This window comes from Schistocerca piceifrons, chromosome 11 (assembly GCF_021461385.2).
Source record: "Schistocerca piceifrons isolate TAMUIC-IGC-003096 chromosome 11, iqSchPice1.1, whole genome shotgun sequence".
Classification (NCBI taxonomy): domain Eukaryota; kingdom Metazoa; phylum Arthropoda; class Insecta; order Orthoptera; family Acrididae; genus Schistocerca; species Schistocerca piceifrons.
In genome coordinates this window covers 43,466,539-43,481,625 of record NC_060148.1, presented here as the reverse complement: position 1 = coordinate 43,481,625, position 15,087 = coordinate 43,466,539, and positions in this window count along the sequence as shown.

Genomic DNA, 15,087 nt, shown 5'->3' with positions numbered 1-15,087 from the left:
CACATGTTTGGGGTCAAGATAATTACATTCTTCATTGGCATAATGTGCTTCCCAGATTGGAAATGAGTCGATGTGCTTTTTATTTCCACTTCTTAAGCCACTGGTTCTGCATGGCCAGGGCTACATTTTCCCCTCTTACAACACACCAGTGCCTGTGTTATTCTGAATTATGATGCAATGTCCCATGGGACAAGGACCCTCTTGATAAGTGGGTTATCTGGATTCGAGTGCCACTCTGGAACAAATTTTCATTGTCATCACTCCACTATACAGCTGTTGGTTGTCCATTTTCGCAACTGTGAATTCATTCCAGGGTTCCTCCTTTATCTCTTGGAGATTTACCTTCTTTTAACATATTGCTATATTCGCCCATTGCTGACATCACCAACACTTTGGAAGGCAGTTTTACAAACTTGAATCTTTCCTTCAGACCTTGATAGCTAACAAATGCATGACTACAATTTGGGTTCTTCCCACTAAATTCCTTATTACTTCTAGGCTTCTTTCTTGCCACTTGTTTTACTTCTATGAGGCTTTAAACGATTCCATCTTGTTCATTTTTTGTTCTATCTTGCTGCCCTCTGTCATCTCAGTTGTTATGCTTTTCATCTGACAACTGGAAACAGAACGACATATTCAGTTGAACTTAATGTTCTACATTATGTTCGCTGTGGTAGTTAAACGTTAATTTTGAAGTAGTACTAAATTTCAGGTTAAGACACACATGCTGATATAACCATTACGTTTTGATTGGTCTCTATTTCTCTCCAATTTATATATGCTTCATTTTCACTCTGCTCGCTATATGGCTATATGTTTTGAAACCTCCACTGCATTGTTTCTTTTTCCATTACTCCCTGATATTTGTCACTAACATCACGACTGTCTGACATCTTACCACCAATACCAAAATAGATTAATAAAAGAGTAAGAGGAATATTGATTATTCTCCCTGCCTTAAACTGAGTTGATAGTATAAAATTTTTAGCGAGCCCAAATCTTTTGTACCTGTGGGCTTTCACTTTGAGAGAATGTGATAACAACGGCTGCATAACAATACAAAATGTTCCAGGACATATGGGATTTCTTTACATCTTGATTGGGCTACATCGTTAAAGCACAAACATATGTAACTCAATGCTGTCAAAAATGGATGTGTTTGTTTTCTTAATATTCCCATTCATTTACAAAATAAATCAGTATTGCTTTTTCTGTTCTTACCTTACTCCTAAATCTGATCTGATAATTCTTGAGGTCATGTATTACTAATATTTACAATCAAAAACACTCTTGATCACAAATTATTTATTCTGGTGACCGGTTTCGACCACAACTGTGGTCATTTTCAGACCAATGATTAAGAACCTCCATCTGGTGTTAAATCACAGTAGTGATTACACTGGCACTGTAGTGATTTACCAGCAGGAGGTTCTTACTCATTGATATTAAGATAACAACAGTTGTGGTCGAAACTGGTCTCTGGAATAAATAATTTGTGATCAAGACTGTTTTTGATATTAAATATTTGTAATAGCATTTATCACTGCATAATCCCACAATTTATTCAAAAGTAATTTCATGAATTACTGCCTATTCACTCATCTTGTAGATATTTCCTGGTAGTTTTTTACAGCCATACATATGCTGTATTTCATAAGGTATTAGGCAATAAATGGACAGAAGGATCATAATCTACAACAGCAGTTGTAAAAGGCAAAGGGCGTGAAAGTAGAACAGTGGTTGAGAAGGGACTGAGGCAGGGTAGTAGTCTATCCACCGTGTCATTCAATCTGTGCACTAAACAAGCTGTCAAGGACACTGATAAAAATTGGACATGTTTTTATAGTTCATGAAGAAGAAATTATAGGTTTAAGGTTTGCCAATGACAGTATAGTTCTGTCACTGTTGGCAAAGGTCTTGCAGGGTAAGTTGAATGGAAGGAATAGTGTCTCGAAAAGAGATTATAAGATGAACATCAAGAAAAGTGGTTCCTTGCAGCTATTGTCATAGGGGAGTTGATCGTCATTTGTTTTACATGTCATTTGTTTCATGGGTAACAGTGCTCCACATTTGGTAACTGAGGGATCAAGTGTTTTAATCCATAATTAATTTTTTTATGTTTTGATGAGAAAGTCAAGATAATTACAATATTGTCCATGGGCGATTTTGAAGTCTTGATTACAGCTAGTTCTCTGCATTAAACACAGCTCTCTCTTCCTAGTATGACATAGATTGAACCAGAGGAAGGAAAGACTTCCTCTTTCTCATCCACTGGGTACATCTCCCCAGACCCAGTGTTCTGGGTGGCTTTCTCAGACACTACACATTTCCCAAACCTCACCAGCCTTATCATTCACCCCTCTTGTTTCCCCTTCAATTCTTCTACAAGAAGAAGGAGCCACTGGCTCCTAAACTTGAGTATTTCTACAATATTTGAATATGTTTTCTCCTGCCACCGCTTATTGAGTAGACCTGTATCTACAAAACACACTACGACTTCAATGAGAGGAAAAGACACAGGCTCAGACCACTATATAATAGTTGAAATTAATATCAAATTCACACCTTTAAAGAAAATGAGTTACAACCCACCTCAACTGATTAAACATGACAAGTAACACCAAATAAAACAAAGCATTTAATTAAGAATGTCCTAGGTGAACTGATATCTAGTACAAGAAACAACAAAAAACTATCAGCCTCAAAACAACAAAACAACTTCCAGGAGTTACTGCAAAATCCTTGGGAAACAACTGCAGTAGTACTAACTATTTATGGTAATATTTGAGAATAAAGATAGAAGACACACAGTAACAAAGAAAGTGCTGAAACCATGACAGAAGTATTTAATAAACGCTTGGACTGTGAAAAAGGCAAATATATCTTTCAGACCGGTGTAAATAACACAACAAAAACCAAACCTAACAAATCAGGATCTTAAAATTTCCTAGATGTTGAACGAGAACTCACAGATCAAAAACTGGTAAGGTTGTGGCTGAAATGTGAATATATTTAAGTCACACAGTCAATATCTCCTTACACATAACTCTAACAGAAAGATGGACGATGTAGCCATTCCCTGAACATTATACCACAACCGTCATCCAGATGGGGGATAACAGCAGTCTGAATATCTACAGAGCAATCTCTCTCCTAGACTCCACATGCAAGACTTAGTCCTAGATTCAGTGTGGAACAATCAAGGGACAACTAAAACAGGAGTTACGAGGAAATCTGGAAGGTTTCAGACCATGGAGAACTTGTGCAGAGCAGATCGTAAGTTTAAAGTTGATTATGGTGTGCTGTAGGAGACAGAACAATCTCTGGCAATAACGTTTGTAAACTTTAAGAAGCCATCCAATGTCTCCATGGAACTGCAGTTTTAACAATTCCAAGAAATCTAAGACTTTATCCAAAATTAATTAAACTAGTAGAACTAACTCTAAACAATGCTAAATTGAAAGTAAGGCTTAGAGAAAAAATTTCTGAAACATTCCTCATAAAAACAGGCATAAGACAATGTGAATGCCTGTTATCATTACTGTTCGACTAAGCACTGGAATATGTAATGAGAGAATGGTACAAGGATAACGCAAAGAACATAAGAATTGGAAGTGTGAAAACAGATAAAAGCTTAAACTGCTTGGGATTTGTTGCTGATAATATGCTCCTAGCCAAGAACGTTCAAGAAACTACTAAAGTAGTTAAATCATTAAAAAATAGCACAGAAACTCAGCCTCAGAATATCATTTGCAAAAACAAATTATGCCAGCTGGTCCACAAAAATACAGCGGAAGAACAGGAAATCAAAATCGATAATCAATTTAAATATTTAGGTGACATCATAACAGGAAATCTAAATGAGGAACATGGCAAAATAGAATAAAAACCTCACTAAGGAAAATTAAATCAGCAAAAAAAACATACAACAAAAAACTTTTGTCTGTAGTTGCAAATTTAAAACATTATAAAACAATTAAACGACCAGAAATAACATATGCAGCAGCAACCATCTTCAGGACAAGGGGTGTTGTTGTCGGCGTTTTCAGTCCAGGTACTGGCTCGATGCAGCTCTCCATGCATGGTGGCTGGTGAGAAATGGGGAGCTCTCTAGTGCATTCAGTAAATTAAAATAATACCGTGTACTTACAGACACGTAATTTTGACTCACATCCCTCGCCACTTTATGCCTTATAACATTATCAATCTATTTGCCGGGGAGCTCTCTAGTACATTCAGTAAAATGTAAATTAAAATAATAAGTAATTTTGACTAACATACCTCGCCACTGTACGCCTTATAACATTATCAATGTATTTGCTTTCCACCTAACGACACGAACCCTCCAAAAATTGTAAAGAATTCGTGTCAAAAATCCCTCGCCACTTGACGCCTTATAACATTATCAATCTAATTGCCGGTTAGCACCTAACGGCATGAACCCTCCAAAAATTGTAAAGAATACTTATAACATTATCAATCTAATTGCCGGTTCGCACCTAAGGGCATGAAACCTCCAAAAATTGTAAAGAATACGTTTATGATATACTAAACCCTACTGTTTCTTTTTTTTTTCTTTATTGTGATTTTAAACACCTTATACAAAGGCGGGCTGGCAGCAGCACAATACGCCGCTCTTCAGCCTCGAGTTTGACAACAAGTAGTACATAAAGGTGGCACAGAGAAGACAGTCAAAACGGTGGGCAAAAAATGTAGACACTAAAAATCGAAAAAACATGGAGCCGTTCACGCTAGACGAGAAACAGCACTAACACTAGGCGACACGGTGCACAGAACATGGATGATGGTGATGGCATGTGAACGGTGGTGGCGTGACGGCAAACAACACTACACACAAACGACGGCACATACACGAAACACTGACGGCCATGATCTCTGGCGCACGAATGTTCACTGAGCGTGTACGAGTCCAGGGACCTGCCAAGAGTGGAGAAGGAGGAGGAGGAGGAGGGGAATGGGAGAGGGGAGAGCAGAGATGCCATGGGCAGAGGAGAGAGGGGGAGGGAGGAATGGGGAGGGGAAGCCCGGGGGAAGAGGGGAGGAGGAAGGGGGAAAGGAAAGAGAAGGGAAGGGAAGGGAGGGAGGGAGGGTGCCTAAAGGAAAGGACACAGGAACGGGGGGGATCAAAGTTGATAGGAGGGGTAGATGGAGGGGAGGAGGACATCATAAGGGAGGGGGAGCTGGCAGAAGCCACCTTGGGAGAGGGTAAGGAGGGTTGAGAGATGGAGACCGGGTGGGACGTGGGAGTACAGGCGCGGCAGCGGGCGGGGGTGGGAGAGGATCGGGGAGACTAGTGGGTGAGGAGGATCGAGTTTACGGGAGGTGTACAGGATCTGTATCCTTTCAAGGAAAAGGAGGAGGTGGGGGAAGGGGATGAGATCGTACAGGATCCGCGTGGGGGAGGGGAGACGGATGCGATAGGCGAGGCGGAGAGCATGGCATTCAAGGATTTGGAGGGACTTGTAAAAGGTAGGGGGTGCGGAGATCCAAGTCGAATGGGCATAACAAAGGATAGGGCGGATGAGGGACTTATAGGTGTGGAGGATGGTGGAGGGGTCCAGACCCACGTACGGCCGGAGAGGAGCTTGAGGAGACTGAGTCGTGAGTGTGCCTTGGCTTGGATTGTCCGGAGGTGGGGAGTCAAGGAGAGGCGACGGTTGAGGGTGACGCCAAGGTACTTAAGGGTGGGAGTGAGGGCGATAGGATGGCCATAGATGGTGAGATAGAGATCAAGCAGGCGGAAGGAAGGGGTGGTTTTGCCTACAATGATCGCCTGGGTTTTGGAGGGATTGACCTTGAGCAATCACTGGTTGCACCAAATGGTGAACTGGTCAATATGGGATTGGAGAAGGTGTTGGGAGCACTGTAGGGTGGGGGCAAGGGCAAGGAAGGCGGTGTCATCAGCAAACTGTAGAAGGTGGGCGGGGGGTGACGGCGGCGGTATTTCCGCCGTGTACAAAAGGTACAGAAGGGGGGAGAGGACGGAGCCTTGAGGCACACCGGCAGAGGGGAAAAAGGTGTAGGAATCTGTGTTATGGATGGTGACATAGGAAGGACGGCGGGAGAGAAAGGAGCCGATCAGACGGACATAGTTAATGGGAAGGGCGAAGGATTGGAGCTTGAAGAGGAGACCGGAATGCCATACGCGGTCATAAGCACATTCGAGGTCCAGGGAGAGGAAGATTGCGGAGCGATGGGAATTAAGCTGGTCAGAAAGGAGATGAGTGAGGTGAAGGAGAAGGTCGTCGGAAGAGAACGACGGCCGAAAGCCACACTAGGTAATAGGAAGGAGGCGGTGCTGGCGGAGATGCTGGTGGATGCAGCGTGTGAGGATAGATTCCAGAACCTTGCTGAAGACCGAGGTAAGGCTGATGGGACGGTAGGAGGAGACGGTGGACGGCGGTTTGCCAGGTTTAAGGAACATGAGGATATGGGAGGTTTTCCACAGGTCGGGGTAGTAACCGGTGAACAGGACTACATTGTAGAGCCTGGCCAGGGTGGAGAGGAAAGAGACAGGAGCTTCATGAAGGTGACGGTAGGTGACACGATCGTGACCAGGAGCGGTGTTGCGTTTTGTGCGGAGTGTAGCAATGAGATCCTGAGTAGTGATAGGGGCATTGAGTTCCGTGTGTGGAATGTTGTCCAAGTACTGGAAACCAGGAGCGAGGGGAGGGACAGAGGTGTCAGTTCGATCGCGGATGTCCGGGAAGAGGGAGTTATCGAACTGGGGATCGTCGGGGATGGAAAACACATCGGACAGGTAGGAGGCAAAGTGATTGGCCTTACTAAGGGCGTCAGGGAAGGGGTGATCATCATGGAGCAGTGGATAGTAGGGGGATGGCTTAGTTCTGGTAAGGAGACGGCAGGCTGACCAGAACTTGGACGAGTTGATAGGTAGAGTAGCATTTAAACGGGTGCATGTCTGACGCCAGTCCCGGCGTTTCTTAGCCGCGAGCAAATTACGAATGTGTCGCTGGAGTCGCCGGTGGCGTTGTAGGGTGTCTGGGTCACGCGTGCGGAGGAAGGCACGGTAGAGACGGCGGGATTCCCGGAGGAGGAGGACGGCCTGTGGGGATAAGGTAGGACGGTGGGGGTGGATGGCGACAGTAGGGACGTGGGCCTCCACGGCCTCAGACAAGGTCTGCTGGAGAAAGGAGGCGGCATGGCTGACATCATCGGGGTGGTGGTATCGACCTGGGTGGAGAGGGTATCCCGGTAGTAATTCCAGTTGGCACGGGAATAGTCATGGACGTACTTAGGGGGAGGGTCATTACGAGGGTCGGGTTGGGGGCTACGACCGCCTGAAACAGTGAGGAGGACAGGGAGATTGTCACTACCAATAGGCTCCAGGACATCCACCGTTATGCCGCCAAGGAAGTTGGCGGAGGAGTGGATAACATCAGGAGTGGAATTGGATTCGGGACGGGTGTGCTGGGGGATGGGGATTAGGTCGCCTTGAAGGGAGGAAAGGAACCGATGCCACCGCTGTAACTGGGCAGCGGAACGACTATGGATGTTGAGGTCGGCGGCGATCACGTAGGAGGAGAAGGTACGGTCGATGTGGGAGAGGAAGTCGAAGGGAATAGGGGCGTTGGGGCAGACATAGATGGTGGCGCAGGTAAGGCCGGGGAGGAAGAGACTAAGGATCAGGTGTCCGGTGGGATCGGGAAGGAGAGGTTGCATCCGATCGGGGATCTGGCGGTGGTGCCCAATGGCAACTCCGCCACTAAACAAACCTCACCATTGAATGGTTTTTATTTTGGCCTCCATAACAGCCAGAGAATGAGTGAAAGTCTTTAACACATTGTCCAACATTTTCATTTATATAATTAAAAAGAAATGAACAAGCTTCATCAGAGCTTTTTCGTGCTATTCCTTCATTATAGAGATAAAAACCTGACTGTTCCACTCTGTAATTCTGCGCATTTAAGAAATTAATGAAAGCTGCCACAAGTGGCATGTAAGTTGTCTTTGTATCTGAGGTAATTGCAAATTCTGCATTATATTAAACAATAGACCTGCAATGGTAGAATCAGTGTCAGTTTTTGCTGTAACTGGGTGTAATTTCTTGTGCACTATTAACTCAGCTTTGCTGGCTTTTTGGCAGCAACATTCAGAGATGGACCTTTCATATTTATCTGAGGCTCTCCACATATACTGTTCGCATACACCTGTGGTTGCCCAAATTTTAAATTAAAATGTCCTTGCTTAATTTTCAAATAAAACTGATAATCAACTTGAATATGGGGTTCAAAAGTTTTGAACATCTGCCACATAATCTTCACATGTTTATGGTCCAGATGATTCTATTCTTCATTGGCATTATGTGCTTTCTGGACTGGAAATGAGTTGATGTGATTTTTCATTTCCACTTCTTAAGCCACTAGTTTTGCCCCACCAGGATGACATTTTCCCCTCTAATATACTCCAGCGCCTGTGTTACTCCGAATTACGATGCAATTAATGAATCTAGTAGAACTTACTCCAAACAACGTCAATTTGAAAGTAAAGCTTAGAGAAAAAATTTCTCAACCATTCTTCATAAAACGAGGCTTAAAACAAGGTGAATGCCTATCACCATTACTGTTCGACTGTGCACTGGAATATGTAATGACCGAATGGTACAAGGTAACGCAAAGAATATAAGAACTGGAAGTGTGACAAATGGTAAAAGTTGAAACTGCTTGGGATTTGCTGCAGATCTTACTCTCCCAACCACGAATGTTCAAGAAACCACTAAACTATTTACATCTCTAAGAAATATCACAGAAAGTCACCCTCAGAATATCATATGAAAAAACATATTATGCCAGCTGGTCCATAAAATTTCAGTGGAAGAACAGGAAATCAAAATCGTTGATCAATTTAAATATTTAGGTGACATCATAACTGGAAATCAAAATGAGAAAAAAACATGACAAAGTAGAATAAAAACCCCATCAAGGAAATTTACATTAGCAAAAACGCATAAAACAAAAAAGCCTGTCTATAGTTGCAAATTTAAAACATTGTAGAACAGTTACACAACCAGAAATAACATATGCATCTGCAACCATCTTCAAAACGACCGTTGTTGTTGTTGTCGTCTTCAGTCCATGTACTGGCGTGATGCAGTTCTCCATGCATGGTAGCTGGAGGGAAGGGATGAGTTTAGTGGTGCATTCGAAAAATAAGCAAGAATAGGTAATTGCAAGCGTGTTACTGTAACTGGCACCCCAACATCTAACATTCACGAACTATTTGATGGCTCGCACAACACAGCAGAAGCCCTCCAAAATTTCGTAAACATTTAATGGTTTCATGTATAGGAATTTGTTGCTTTTTTTCTTTACTGTGGGAACGGCGTTGCCGCAGTGGATACACCGCTTCCCGTGAGATCACAGGCATTAAGCGCTGTCGGGCGTGGCTGGCAGTTGGATGGGTGACCATCCAGCTGCCATGCGCTGTTGCCATTTTTCAGGGTGCACTCAGACGCATGATGCCAACTGAGGAGCTACTCGACTGAATAGTAGCGCTCCGGTCAAAGAAAACCATCATAACGACTGGGAGAGCAGTGTGCTGACCGCATGCCCCTCCTATCCCCGTCCTCTGCAGAGGATGATACGGCGGTCCGATGGGCCACTTGCAGCCTGAAGACCGAGTGCTTCCTTTATTGTGATTTCATTCCAATGCCCCCCCCCCCCCATATGGGCAGGGAAGGCCTGTCAGTGGCACAATCCGCTGCTCTTCTGCCGAGTGACATGTCAACTATGACAGGAATAAAATGTTACATACATAAGGCGATAAAAATGAGGAACTTAAAACAGAGCAAGGGGAGATAATGGAGGTAAAAAGACACTGGCATGGAGACGCTCATGGGGTGACAATTAAAAAAGTCAACATAAGGTTAAAAAAACACATAGAAGACACTGAAGGCACACGCACAGATTAAAAGTCGGCCACAGTATTAAAAAACCTCCAGAACAACGCACTTAAAACCCACTTGGAGCACACACCATGAAGAATAAAACTACCACGAGGGACCTGCTGAGGGAGAGGCCAGAGAGGATGGAGAAGGAGGGGAATGTAAGGGGGAGCCGGGGAGGCGGTGGGATGAAGAGGGTAGGGGCGTTAGCAGGCAGAAGACTGGTGGGGCAGGAGATGAGGAGGGAAGACAAGCCAGGAGGAAGTGCAGAGGCACTGAAAGGGAGCACAAGAGAGGGAGGGGTAGTAGGACAGGGAAGCCGCTCAGGAGAAGGGAGGGGGAGAAGAGGGAGCCCTGTAGAAGAGGCAGGAAGATGGGATTAGAGTTGGTAGGAAGGGTAGATGTGAGGGCAAAGGGCATCATCTGGCAGGGGTGGTTGGTGGAAGTAGCACTGGACAAGGAGGCGGAGGCTGTGGAGATGGAGAGAGGGTGGGACACAACGGCAAAGGTGCGTCAACGGACTGGGCGTGGAAAGCAAGGGAGACACGAGGGGGAGAGGGGGATTAACGCAGTGGACAATATACAGTGTACAGATGTGTTCAAGAAAAGGAGGAGGTGGGGGTAGGGGGTGAGGGATGCGCATGGGGGACGGAAAGCGGATGCGGAAGGCGAGGCGGAGCACATGGTCTTCGAGGATTTGGAGGGATTTATAGGGCCTGGAACGAATTTGCTTTTTCCCCCTTTATTGTTAATTTCACACCTTATACAGGAAGGCCAGCAGCAGCATACTACGCCGCTCATCAGACACAGATGAAACTAATGATATAAAAGAAGACAATCACAGAACAGACATGGTGGATATACAAACGTAGACATACAAAATTAAAACACACGGAGCCATTCACAAGCACAGAGTCCAAATTAAAAATGTTCAGACATGTGGACATGCGCAGAGATGACAGATGACACACACAAACTTTGGAGCACAAACGATTAAACACTGGAACACTTGAGGACAAACACGACGTCACATACAAACACTAGGCGATGATCTGCGGCACGCAAAAGTTCACAATACGTTTACGGGTCTGAGGACCTGCCAAAAGGGAAAAAAGGGGGATGAGGGAGAGGGGAGTGTGTAGATGCCAGTGGCAGGGGAGATGGGAGGAGCAGGAGAGAAGGTAAGGGGGGTAGGGGAAGCCTGGGGGAGGAGGGAGGAAGGAAAGGAGGAGGGAGAGAAGGAAGAGAGAGTGCCTCGGGGGAAAAAACACAGGGTGTGGTAGAGGAGGATCAAAGTTGGCAGGAGGGGTAGATGGAGGGGATGAGGCCATCATCAGGGAGGGGGAGATGGTGTAAGCCTCCTTGGGAGAGGGTATGGAGAGTGGAAAGATGGAGTGCAGGTGGGATGTGGGAATGAAGGTGCGACACAGGACGTGGGTGGGAGAGGATGGGTGAAACAAGCGGGTGAGGAGGATCAAGTTTGCAGGAGATGTAGAGGATCTGTATCCATTCGAGGAAGAGAAGGAGTTGCGGGATTGGAATAAGGTAATATAGGATCTGCGTGGGGGACGGGAGACGGATGCAATATGCGAGGTGGAGCTCATGGCGTTCTAGGCTTTGAAGGGATTTGTAAAAGGTAGGAGGGACGGAGATCCAGGTGGAATGAGCATAGCACAGGATAGGGCGGTATAGCATCCCCAGTGCCATATTTTTATCATGTACCCGTAAAATAATAATTTCTCTGTGTAGGGTTAGATTGCAAAGAAATAATTTATGACAAAATGATCTAAAGAGACGACAAGATACGCTCTTTTGTTAATTTTTTAGTCGACTTCACTTCCCCTTTTGTCTTGAGTGTGTATAGACGGACATCTTTCGAGTGCTGACAAATGTAAGCATATTTGTATGAGTTAAGCAGCTAATATATTAATTGAATATTATTGTGCACTTTTAATTTGTAAGAGGTGATCCCGATTTCATGTCCGCCTTCCTTGAATTAACCTGCATTCAAGTAATTTACAGTTCAACAATCGCAGTGGCCGATGCAGCCAGCGACGCCATTACGTGGCGATATTAACTTATGAAAATTAGCGGAAGCGAAATACTCGCCCGTTATTAAAATAATATTAATTTTTCTCCACAGCCGCCCGACGTTGCAGAAAAATACTTAGATTTAAGATTCTTATTTTCAGTACCATAGCCAAGAGCCAGAGCCAGGACTCCGACTACAATACAATGGTTAACGGAGGTAAGAAAAAATACTCTCGCGCGTGTGTGGGCTGCAATTGTAATTAATAACTAAAGATATTTTGCCTTAAAGTGAATTGACTAGCCGAGGAAATTAATATGAAAAGTTTATTACATTGTTCAGCTTGTATGCTCATGTTTTAAGATGCCGCGAGTCTAACATTCACTAACGAAACAAATAATTTGAGATTAATATTGTTAAAAAGGAGAACTTCAGGAAAGCATTTAATGGTAAAATCAAAATTAAATGGAATATCATTTTTATTAAGGCCCACCACGTAAGTCGGCAACAATCAAATAATAATAATAACAATAATAATATATTAAATTACGACGGCCGACGGACGGGAGATTGGCGCCGCAACTTTGGGGCCCGATCAAAGAAAATACGAAATTTACTAAATCTGACTGTATTGTAATGAATTTAATTATGTATGTGTCTAATTGTTGTAAAATATTAATGCTTATATGAATTCTTTTACATGTACAACAACAAAACCACACCCTGAGGAGATCTGGAGAGGAAAAAGTGTAGAAAGGAAAAAGGATTACGATAAAGAAAAATAAAGGTAAGGCCTATTGTGCAAGCATCCTGTGTAGTTCTGTGCGGAATATCGAACCCATGTGCACATGAGATACCTTCGGTGTTTTGTGTATTTATGTGTTTATTTTTGGAGGGGATAATTATTCGTTTTGTTTATTTATATGTTTATTTTTGGAGGGGATAATTATTCGTGTGTGTATCAGAGTTAAAGATTTGTCAGTGGCTTAAAGTGAATTTAGTATGGGTAAGATAGGACAACCTAAAGCATCCGTACCAGAAGAACAAAATTCTGTTAATATGGAAAGTGAGGACCATTTGCAAAACGTAAACGAATCCCAAGCCACCGCCTCCGGTAACATAATTTCCGGAGCGGGGGGCGAGGATCTGTGGATGGTGAATGACGCTCCACAGCAGAATGGGAATAGAGTAACAACTCCACTGCCTGGGCAGGGGGGCCAATCAAGTGCTAGATTAAGCGGGACACCAGTATGCTCACCAATTGCAGACCCATTTGCAGAATTTCTGCGCAGGTTAGAAGAAAGGGATAGGGAGAGAGATCAAAAACTGGCTCAGATGCTACATGAGCAGGAGAAAAAATTAACGCAAATGCTACATGACCAAGGGAAAGAATTAACGAAAAAGCTCATTGAGCAAGAGCAGCGCAGTGAAGCAAAACTAGACAGTATCCAAAGCGAACGTGCTGAGATGCGGGACGCGTGTAAAGAAATACCCGATCTTGTGCAAAGCTTAGCCGGCGAGATGCAAAAATTACAGATATCGCAGGCTAGGCTTGAAGATAATGTCCAGACTTTAACCACCCCCGTGGATAATGTGGAGATAGATGCACGGAAAAGTATTGATACATATTTGGAAGTGGAAGCTCAAAAAGTAGAAAAAGAATTAAATGAATGGCTAGAAGAAAAGGATCGCAAGATATCTGCAAAGATTGAAAGCGATGTAAAAACAGCTGTAGAACAAGCGACTGCGGCCGCGAGTGTAAATATTGACGCTAGCGCTGTCGCACTACATGCCGAATTAACACAGATCAAATCCTGTGTGACAGCGGAGTTGCCAAATTGGCAACAGGAGGTCGCGCGTAGACTGTATGTGTTGGAAAGCAATGTAAACAGTGGCGGACAGATAATGAATCCGACTCGGCGTACTGATTACTATAATAACCCTGACGGTAGGCAGGGTGCGAGTGCACAACCGCAACCTAATACGAATTATGAGCACGAACAACATGCGATACCGTGCAGCGCACATCACGATGTAATGAATGTCCCAGAATGTAGCAATCAGATGTGCAAAAAAGAGGACAATGTAATAAAACACAGGACATTCCAACCCCTCAATAGCGAAAAACGAAATGTCCACCCTGTGGTATTTATTAAGAGCTTCAGGAATGTATTTTCCAGGACATGGACGGAAAGACAAAGAATACAGTTCGTGGTCTCCTTTATTCAAGGTGACGCGGCACTGTGGGCCACCGACGTGTCCGAAAAATGTCTAACGATGCAACAGTTTGAAGGAACTTTCTTGCAAAAATTCTGGTCCGATAGCGTCCAAGAAAGACTACGAAAGGAGTTGTACAGTCCAGAAATGTACAATCCTAAGATGGGAACGTTATGCAAATATTTCGAAATGTATATAAACAAAACTAGGTACTGGGACGAGCCAATGTCCAATCATGACATAATCAGATTGATAAAAATGAAGTTGCCCAGTGAAATTAAAAGATATTTCATCAATGTGCCGGAATACGATATAGAACAATTCATGGAAATAGTGGATTCTGTTGACGTATTGCTCGAAGATATGAAAACCAAAAACAAGTGGAACCATCCAGGCTGTAATCAACAAAAAGCCGATTACAATAGCAGCCACAGTAACGGTAGTAACTTAGTACCAAATGGTAACGGGAATAGGCAAGAGCACCGGCAACAGAATCGAGGCACAAACAATGGCAATGGTTATAACGGCAATGGTTACAATCGTCAAAATCGAAAGAGACATCATGATGGACGCATGAGTAATGGATATAATGGTAATGGCAATCCGCAATGGCGGAACAACCGAAACCAGTGGCGCGGTAGTAATGAACCGACACCACAGTGGCAACAAAACACAGCGCCACAATGGAACGCCAACCCAGGTCCATCACAGAGCATGTCAGGAAGTTACAACCGACCACCGCAAAACCAGAGCCATACACAATATCAGAATACACCATCAGGGAGGCAGGGCGGCCAACCCAACAGTAGCAACAACAACAACCAGAACCACAATGTGAGGTTAGTGGAAGTGACAGACAACTGTCAACCCACTAATGCTCATCCATTAAACTAAAGACAGCCACAATACGCTCTCC